The sequence below is a fragment of the Notamacropus eugenii genome, chromosome 1 (assembly GCF_028372415.1).
Source record: "Notamacropus eugenii isolate mMacEug1 chromosome 1, mMacEug1.pri_v2, whole genome shotgun sequence".
Lineage (NCBI taxonomy): Eukaryota > Metazoa > Chordata > Mammalia > Diprotodontia > Macropodidae > Notamacropus > Notamacropus eugenii.
In genome coordinates, this window is record NC_092872.1 from 144,273,503 (window position 1) to 144,284,091 (window position 10,589).

At 38.2% G+C, this 10,589-nt stretch overlaps 1 long non-coding RNA gene across 2 annotated transcripts in view; it reads right to left on the bottom strand.

The window, feature by feature from the left end:
• LOC140508357 (uncharacterized) overlaps nt 1-10,589 on the bottom strand; it is a 115,484-nt gene that overhangs the window by 34,709 nt on the left and 70,186 nt on the right. Inside the window, exon 1 of one of the 2 annotated variants that reach the window (XR_011968396.1) lies at nt 9,477-10,037. The exons of the other annotated variant lie outside the window; for it this stretch is intronic. This is a non-coding gene — a long non-coding RNA (uncharacterized lncRNA). Of the gene's footprint in view, nt 1-9,476; nt 10,038-10,589 lie in introns of those variants that run through there. 2 annotated transcript variants of the gene reach the window in all.

The window sequence follows — 10,589 nt, forward strand, 5'->3', positions numbered from 1 at the left end:
CAAAGCACTTTACCAATATAATTTCATTTTATCTTCACAACAACCTTTGAGGCTAGGTCCTATTATTATTCCCTCTTTATAGAGAAGAAAACTGGGATATGCAGTGGTTAAATTATTTGTCCAGCTACTAAATGTCTGTGGCAGGATTTTAACTCAGATCTTCACTCTACTATGCTATATACCTGACTTGAAAAAAAAATTTGCTCATTAGCATAAAAGGCCACATAAAAAGTTGTCCTTCCACAAAGTGTCTCCCAGTCAAGGTGAACTCTACCATGAGAAGGTAAAATACAGGCTGCCTAAAGAAAAGTAAACTGACCCAGGTAGAAAACTGAGTGAGTCAAAGCTTCCATTCCAATCAGTAATAATACCTAGCAATTACATAGCAGGTTTGAAATGTGCTTTACAATTATTCTCTCTTTGTTTTCTCCTCATAATGACCCTAGGAGGGTATGTGTGTGTTCGTCCTTCATGGCCAATAAAGACCATGCTATCAGAGAAATAATGACGTGACTTGCACTTGACTTTGTTTTCAGTGAGGGAGGGCTGTGCTGGTCACCAGCCTCACTTCTCCTCCAGAGTCATCTGAATCCAGGGACCAGATATTCATCAGGATGACTGAAGATGACCCAGGATGAGGCAACTGGGGTTAAGTGACTTGCCCAAAGTCACACAACTAGTGAGTGTCAAGTGTCTGAGGTAAAATTTGAACTCAGGTCCTCCTGACACCTGCACTGGTGGCTCTATCCACTGCACCACCTAGCTGTCCCTTGGAGAGTAAGTGCTATTATGAGTCCCCATTTTACACAAAGTTTAAGCTTCTTGCCCAGGGTCATACAGCTAATAAGTAACATGAGGCTAATTCTGAATCCAGTTCTTGACTGTAGGTTCAGTACTCTATCCATTGAGTCATTTAGCTGTTAATCAATGGTGGAATCAGGCCATGAGGAGATGCTATCCCTTAAAGCCTGAGAAATAGAGAGAAACAATCTCAAAAAAACTACCTTGTCTATTCTACTGTATCTGTTGGGCCTAGACCAGATGAGACTATGATTCATGTCCCATTCAGCCATCCGCCCAAGTCACCTTACCATCTTCCCCCCTACCATCTGCATATTTCCACTCTATCCCTTACCCCATTATTCAACTTTTGCTCTAGACACATTGCTTTTAGAAAGAGTATCAACTGACTATCCTATGAATCAACTCACCATACCTATGACTCCTCAGAACAAAAGTCCCTTCCCTAGTCACTACTCCCCATATATGTCATCTTCCCCTATTTTAGTGTAAGCTTCTTGAGGGCAGAAATTGTCTCATTTTTAGTATTTGTATCCCAGGGATTAGCACAGTGGCTGACCCATAGTAAGTGTTTAATAAATATTTATTTGTTCATGGTAGATATGAACAGCATGTTAAAACTCAGAACTTTTGAAGGAGAAGAGTTGTAAAGGATTTCATCAAAAAAAATGTAGAAGTGAAAAAAGATGAACTGGTTATGTGGTAAGAGCAAGGGATGATCTATGGATATTCCACACTCTAACAGTATCCTCGGGATGTTAGGAGAACTCAAGGAAGCACCCCATACATTGGATATGTGAATCAATCAAGACATGTTTGATGACAAAAGTGAATCAGTCATATGAAGAAAATAAATGATAATACATAAGTAGCCCAAGAGTTGCACCTGACACCCATGAAATGTTGAAAGACACACAGGAAGCCCTCCAACACACTGGGTAGATCTTGCTTATGGAAAGACATGAACAAAAATCAAAGAGAAAATAAAAATGTGGAAAGTGTGGGAGGAGGAGAAGGAAAAAGAGGAGAAGGAAAAAACATTTATATAGCATTTAAAGTCTGTAAAACTCTGTTCATATGTTATCTCATTTGATTCTCACAACAACCCAATGAAATAGGTGCTATTATCATCCCCTTGCTTTTTTTTAAGTGATTTACCCAGTCACACAGCTAATATCTGGAGCAAGTTTCAAACTCAGGTGTTCCTGATTCTGAGGCCCAAGCTCTACATACCATGCTATTTATCTGCCTGTTAGAGCTAGCACCCACAGAGATAAAACCATGAATCTGTTGACATATTGAAACACAGAGATGAGTAAAGTGAGTCTCAGAGAACTTAAGTAAATTGCTCATGATTTCACAGTTAATAAATGATAGAAGAAGAGTTTCCAATCTAATCATTCCTACTCCAACTCGAGGGCTTTTTCCAATATGCCTCCCTGACTCAAGTAGATATGGGTGAGAAGTGAAATATGTACCACAGAGAATAATCACAGTAGCCAGCACATCCCTGTCAATCAAACAACATCCAATCAAGCAATAATCATGAGAGCGGGGATAAAAGTCTAAGTAATCAGATCAACTCAGCTTTCTTGACCGTCTCTGGGGAATATGGAAATTTTAGATTAATTGTTATCTATCATGGTGTGTTTCCTTGATTCCACTGGTTCCAAGAACCCAAAAATAGTCCTGTTACTCATAAAACAGTTTTACTGGATCAAGGCCAATCAATCTTTCAATCATTCGTACTTAATAATAATTCACATTTACAAAGGACTTTAAGAGATGCAAAACATTTTGCATGCACTGTCTCATTTAATATTCATAATCCTGTGAGGCAGATGCTATTGTTAGTTCCATTTTATGGGTGACTAAACTGAGGCTCAGAAAGGTTAAATGGTTTGCATAGGGTCACACAGATACAAATGTAGACCTGTCACTTGCTACCTATGTGACCTTGGGCAATTCACTCCTTCTGGACCTCAGTTTTCTTATCTTTAAAGTGAGAGGACTAAACTAGGTTGCTTTTAAGGTCCCTCAAAGATCTAAATCATGATTCTATGCTCCTAAATATGCCTTACTAAGTCATAAATAAGTTGTGACCTAGTTGGTGGAAAGAGTTCCCTACATGGAAGAAATCACATAATCATGTAAATTGGACGTTATTGTGTCATCTTATATTCAGCTAATTATCCCAGGCAGAGGACAGTACATATTTCCAGACAAGAGAACCCCTTTTAAAGAGCATGTAGTATCACCTTCAGGAATCTTCTCTGCTTAATGCAATGTTTAGATGAAACTGGTCTACCTCATGCACCCAGTCCCCTGGAAACTAATCTAGATATGACAGTCCTATATTAGAGAGAGTTCAACTTCAGGTGTCATCTCCACCACATTATAGCCAGATTATTACATTCCCAACACCAGGGACTCTTTTAAAAGTCACTTTAGTTTCATTGTTCAACTGACAATTGGGTCTCCTTTAGAATGGACCAGCCCATAGACCATATTTAGACTAGGCATCTAGAAACCAATCCATAACCACCCAGAGATAGTCCCAGATTGGCCAAGTCTCCTGGAGGGTTTTTCAAACAAGAATAACATACAACAAAGGAGATTTCTTATAGAAAAGGCTGTGTTGACATTGAATGAAAGAACTAGGGGCATACAGACAGCTTAATTCTTTTCAGTGTCATATACTAAAGTTCAAACACTCAGTGTCAGAAAACAATTTCCTATGTTTAACCTAAATCCCACACACTGCCCTTAAGCCTATTTCCTCTTGATCTGACCTCACCTTGATCTGGAGAAAGTGAACAAGCAACCACCATCCCCCCTACATGAAAATCTTTCATATATTTGGAAGCAAGAGGTTATTGGGGATGATAGAGGGTGGTGGGGAGAAGAGGATGTGAGTATTTATCACTTCATAAAATCATAGAAGGCACCTTAAGAGGTCAACTAGTCCATCCCCTTTCCTACAGGAAGGACCACATATAAACCACCTTGGACAGGTCCTATTTTTCAAGTCATTCAAGCAGATTACCCAACCCCTTACATAAGTCATTCCAGAATTTTACAGCCTCAGTGTCAGGAAGCCCTTCCCCACTGCTGAAATAGATGAAGTGCTTTTGTTGTAGTTTAAGCAAATTTTGCTCTCATGGTATAGTTCTTAATGCTGTAATTTAGGCACAACTCTCACCTACTTTGCAACGTCAAACTACCATTTCCTGACAGTAGGATTCCCCTAGAGTCCCATGCATACGTTTCTACTCTTCTCACACTGCACCAATGTCTGAGAGAAATCCGGTTGTTTACCCCTAAGTCACTAGTTGAACAATTGTCAAATCAAGTTAGAAGGAAAAGAGTGGGTTATTTTTCCCAAGACCCTCCTCTATGCCCACCACATTTAGCAGTTCCATCTTCTCTCCAGCATCCTTGCCATGGAATGTGAATAATTTTCCATGGATCTTTCCTCTTCTCCTTTTTGTCCCTACCCTCACTGTCTGTTCATCTCTAGAGATGCAAAGGTATAAAAAAAGGTAAGAGAAAGAAAAATTTGAGAGAATAATCTTTTTTTTTCTCCTCAGGACCTTTTTTAAGGTGTCTTTAACATTATATTTTTGAACAATCAAAAAGTTACAAAGCTTTTTTCAACTGATAAATATGATCTTTAAGACACTGTGTCCATACATTATCTTCTATGCAGCAGAAACATATTTTATGGAAAACAATCTGCAGGATAAGATCCTATATGCTGAAGATGAGAAAAGTACAAAGCAACTCTTAAAAGGAAAAGCAAGATTGAGAAAAACATATGCATTTTCTTACAGAAGGAAAGGATTCCTGGCTTTCTTTGCTTATGTATCTCTGCTTAATTAATTTTCATCTAGAAGTTCTTCTGACTAGACCTCAAAATATGAAGAGTGAAGGGGATACTGACAATACCTCCCTTTCTTAAATTGAGAGTTTTCTCTAATTGCTTAACAATGTAGATGTCAAAAAAAAAACCACTTTATCCAAAAACTTCCATTGTCCCTAATGTTAATAATTTCTTTTACCTTCAAGTTTTATCTTGATTCTCATAAACTGAATAAAAACTAGATGTGAGAATCTTAATAGTTCAAAAACTTATAGCTCCATTAGTAACAAAAATTAAAAACACTTAAAAACAAATTAGAGGGAAGTTGTAGCTAAATTGAAAGATAGCTCACAGGTTCTCCTTGGAGAAGCAAATAAAGGATTTTTCAGTTGGTTTTATTATTCATACAAAGGCACTAAGAATATCATTTCACGGGACATTTGTTAATTTCATACTGCAGTGCTCATGATGAATATTTACAAAAAAGAGCACAATGAAAATTATTATATTTAGTAAATATGTACATTTCCTATCTGAAGAAAGCAGCCTATATTTTAAAATTAAATATACCAAAAACTGACCATTTCATAAGCAAACAAAATTATGCATGACATATTTTTATGTTGTTAAATCAACAAAAGACTTTAGGTCAGTAAAGAACATTTTAAAAGTTCCTACTGTGAGAATTTTCTATGTTTCTATATTAAAGAGCTGCTAAATGGATAGAATACTGGACCTGGAGTCAGGAAGACCTGAGTTCAAATATTATTCCAGACATTTAACAGCTGTGAAACCTTGGCAAGTCACTTAACCCTGTTTGCCTCAGTTTCCTCATCTGTACAATGAGCCTGAGAAGGAAATGGCAAACCACTCTAATATATGTTTGCCAAGAAAACCCCAAATGGGGTCATGAAGAGTCAGAAATCACTAAATAACAACAATAGTGTTCTATATTTGACCTGTACTGCAGTCTTCTAGTAATGACTCATAATACCGAAGTAGTGAGAGAGATAGAGAGAATTTAGTAAGCACTTTGTATGAGCAAAACGCTGTTCTAAGCACTGGGACTGTCATCAAGGAACTTACATTCTAATGGAGGAAGAGAGCACATAAAAGGGAACTGAAAATTTGGGGTAGGAGGGAAGAGTATCCATGAAGGGCCAAGGCAGAGAAATCTGGAGAGTCAGAAGTGGAGCTGAGAAAGAAATGAACTTGGCTGATTTGGGCATATGCTCAAATGAAGATTTTAAGGAATAATTCACAAACTGGAGGACCAGGCAAAGGCTTATTCCTGGGTAAGAAATCTGCTTTATGAAGGCATCTTTAGGTTAAGGAGGAGTGTGGAGGTAAGAAAGGAGATGAAAAGGACTTTGGGCATGACTTAGTGATGCACTCTGTGTCTGTGTCAGATAACCAGCCTAGCTAAGCTCAGAAAGGTTTATCACTAGAGGATCACCCACCAGGTAATAAATTATTTTGGTCACAGGAGTAACCCAAAGCATTAATTAAACCAACCACTAAGACATAAAGGGGTTATAATCTTTATTGGTAGAAGGATTAGATTAGTGAAATCTTTGAAAAAAAAATTGCATTAGTGAAATCTTTGAAAGAAAAGATCTTCAGTGTTGAAGAATTCCCATTTTAAGGTGTTTTTTTTCATTCCCCTTAACTCCAAGCTTTCTGAATATTTTACATCATAGACATCTTCTATCTGGATTAATGTTATCTCTTCCTCTTTACTAGGTTGCCTATCTCAGATAGTTTCCCCTATGACTTACACTCCTCAGTGCAGTCCAAGTTGAACATTCTCCTCCCCCCATCTTTAATACTTTACAGTGGTTATCCATTAAGCTCAATATGTGTTTCAACATGAGCTTTACAAGTCATACCCAGGCTTCCCAAACTGTTTCTTTTCTCTACCTATACCTCAAGTTGTTTTCCTTTTCATTCTGTTCAAGCACACCCACTCAAGAGCTCCTTGTTCATGGTAGTTAAAGATGAAGAAACTTCAGAGATGACCTAATGTAACCCTTTTGTCCCAGTAGTAAGGAAACTGAGTCTCAGAAAGGTCCATAGTAACACAACTAAGAAGTGAGCAATCCCATTCACATATCTAGCTTTCTCCAAAGTAGAATATCAAATCCAACTCAATCAGATTCAACAAAGGTATACGAAATCTCTACTATGTGATATAACTGTCTTTACTCTAAGTTCCTAGATAGCAGAAATTGTGTGCCTAGCACACCACCAGGTTCAGATAAGCACTCACTAATGCTTTCTGAAAGTGATGGTAGATCAATTGCAGAGCCAGAAAGGATATACCAGTAGAATCACAAAGCAAACAGGGGCAAACAGGAATATGATATAGGTTGCTCTGGCTCCAGAAAACTAAGAGTTAACCAGAAAGACACCACACCAGAATCTAAACTTAGTCAAATCAAATAGCAAGTGCTAAGTTTATTCAAGAAATAGAGGATTTTGAAAAGAATAAAAAGGAACCTTAGAGACTATCTAACCTGACTTTCTCTTTTTATAATATAAAAAAATTGAAGTTCAGAGAGGTTCAGTGAATTGTTGAAAATCACATAAGTAACAAGTGGAAGAGTAGGGACTAAAAATTTCCCCAAAAAATAATAGAGAACTATAAATAAACATCTTTTGTCTCAGAATATTAAAGACTCAAATCTGGAGATCATTAAGGGAAATAGTAATCACAAAATGGCCAAAAAAAAATCAAAAGAAATACAGATAGAAGATAGCTGTAAGAAAAAAATAGCATGAAGTTTTCACTAACTGTCCAAATGACGAGATGAAAGAAATGATGAAAGGATCATTTACTCAAACTAGTCAAATGCAGTCAATAAGAAACACATATGTATATGTGCATATGTATGTATATATACATATGTACATACATATATAAAACTGTATATATAACATACACATACATATATATACCTTTATATGTAAATATGTATAGAAATAGATTCTTGAGCCATCAGGTCTAAGAGACACTTGGTTTCATTAATTGACACTATGTTAATAAGGTTTAGGATTCCAAAGGCTAGAAACAAAGATTCAGTTAACTTCTCAATTCATATAGAACTCTTCTGTGCTTATCTTCCAAGTTCTCATACAAATATTTGCCACTACCACCAAGATATGGATCCATGGCAATTCTACCTGGTCCCACTCCCTAAGTACCTACAGGACATATTTGTAGTCTGTAGCTAGGAAGGCTGAGTCTGGTGGATCACTTGACATCAGGATTTTGAGTTGCAAGCAAGCTAAAATTGATCAAGTGTGTACACTTCATCTCTGACACCAATATGGTGAAGCCACCCAGAGAGGAGGGCTGACTAAGGAGAGGAGAACAAACTCAGGCTGGTACAACAAAAGTTAAAGTTTTCATGCTGATCACTTTTGGGATGAGAGTCTTGGGAGCCACTACATTTTCAACTTGGGCAAAATAAGAGACACAGAGACAGAGGCAGACAGAGAAACAGACACAGAGTGGTGCAAGAATATGAAACATATATACTTGGGCTTCACTGCCATTCCATTACCCTAATTTGGTCTGATTTGAGAAAATGAAGCCAAATGTATCGTACCTATACATGTATACGTAAGCCCAGACAAAAGCAACTGAACCAGTTCAGGCCACCAACCAATACTTAACAGCCCATAGATGTTAGGTGTGGGGCGAACAAAAGGAGGTGATGTCTCTTACAATGCACCATTATAGAGCCAGCATATATACAACAATCATGAGTAGGTTAGGTAAAGTTAGTCATAAGGGTTAGTACAATGTTTTTTAGAGTCAGGGGCTTATGGATATTCAGCCAGCACTCTAGCAATCTACAGATCTATCATCTTCCTCTGTGTGAAGGAATGTCTTCTCTAATAAGTCTACATCAGAGAAGAAGCAACTAAAGAAGATGAAATCAATAGCTGATTTAAAAAAAAAAACTTTATTTGCCTGAATCAGCTAACTTTTCCATTTCTTTACAAACATTTGGCACTAGGTATGCAAAGTCAGGGAATAACTTCATCTTCCCATATACTTTCCAATTATAGCTTTGCCATATAAATTGATGTTACTGTTCCTGTTTTACAAATAAGAGAGCTAAGTGTCTTCCAAGCCCAGGGCCTAGAGGAACACTGCAGTACTGCATGCCTTCAAGGGACAACCTTAGGGACCTTCATTTGCACGGAAGAACACCTCAGAGCCTTGTCTTCTGATTCTAGAATCACTGCTCACTTCACTATACCACTCTGCTTTTCAAATTATGCCCCCAGAGAACTTACCCATCCAAACTCCTAGTCAAGCAATTATTCTCAAGTCAGGAGACACTAGATATCCTTTTGTATCCAGAGTACAATGGATCATTATGCACTGAAATCCTTCTTCTTACAGATTGATCTGAGAATGTCAAATCTGCATCATTAAGAATACTAGAATTCTTAGTTTTAGACTTAGATTTAGTATTCTAAGTTGATGACTGAGTGACTACAAGAGAGTAGCCAGACACCAAATATTATTCTTAATGATGGTCAGTTGTTAGATATCCTTTGACATATGACCTCAGACACTTACTAACTGTATGGTGCTGGACAACTTACATAATTATTCTGTGCCTCAGGCTCCTCATTTATAAAATGAAAAAGGTAAATTCAATGACCTCTGAAATCCATCCTCGCTTTAAATCCATGATTCTAGCACTGAACCAAGGAACCCTATAGTTTGGATCCTGCAGGAGGGGTAGGTAGGGACAGGTCTCCAAAAGGGTCAATTTCCAGAACATTTACTTACTAATCAAAAGATCTCCTTCATGCCCAGACTAGCTCCCAGATCAAGGCAGACAGGGCCTTTCAAGAGTTTCAAGCTATCTGTAGGGAGAATGGTCAGAAGACAATTCAGTATAGACCTTTTCAGAGTTCCTTACGATGTGTGAAGGCCCACTTAGAATCAGAACCTTTGCCACCCAATGACAATACTACACTGGAACAGATACTCAAAGTCTACTCTAGAGCTATCCATTCCCTGCCCCCCAGGAAAAAAAAGTATTCCATACACATGTAGCATGCTCCAAACATGCAATTTACCAGGAAATTGAGTGCTGGCCTACTCCCAAGATAACTAGCTCCCTGGTTTCCTCTTGGTCTTTTAGCCCACTCCTACTACCCTCCCTCAAACTCTTTAATCATGCCTAAACCTCCCGTTTTTCACTTAAGGCTTCACAGGCCAGCCAGTGGGGAAGGGGGATAGCCATTACTGGGTGTCTTCTACCTTGCTTCACAGGGACATAATCTCTAGGTAATGATTCCCTTTGCCAGCAGCCCAGACCCAGAAATAGTGTGGCATATTGGCAGATCTCCAGAGGCTAATAGGAATGGCTGCTTTGTGTCTTATGACCCATTTTAACTGATCTAATTTAGAATTTACCTGACCAAGAGCACCATAAAATGTACTCCAAAGGCTTAGATTGTTAATTATCACAGGATATTGAGCCAAATACAAGAGGGAGGGCCCATTTCCAGAAATAATCTGTCCCTGGAACTCAAATAAGAAACAAATGTGGTAAGGGGCTAAGGCAAGAGGTAGAGAGATTTGCCCACAGGAATTAAAGTGCTTATAATTAGTTGTGCATTGGCCGGTGTCATCTTTCTTCCCAATGCTGGTGGAAAACGTTTGAGAAATGGATAGTGGACTCAGGATTCTTTGTGTTTCTTTCAGAGGTCCATTGCAATCCTTTGGTGTGAGAGAGGGAGAGCCTGGAGCAAGATGACATGCTCAAGAGTCAGAAGACTCTCAGCAGAGAGAGTGCCTGAATAAGATGACCCCCAAATATAATACTATTTACTGACAAGTTGCTTCCCCATAGCAATTATAGAGCTGCCTGAGAGCATCCTAATTAGTACGGGC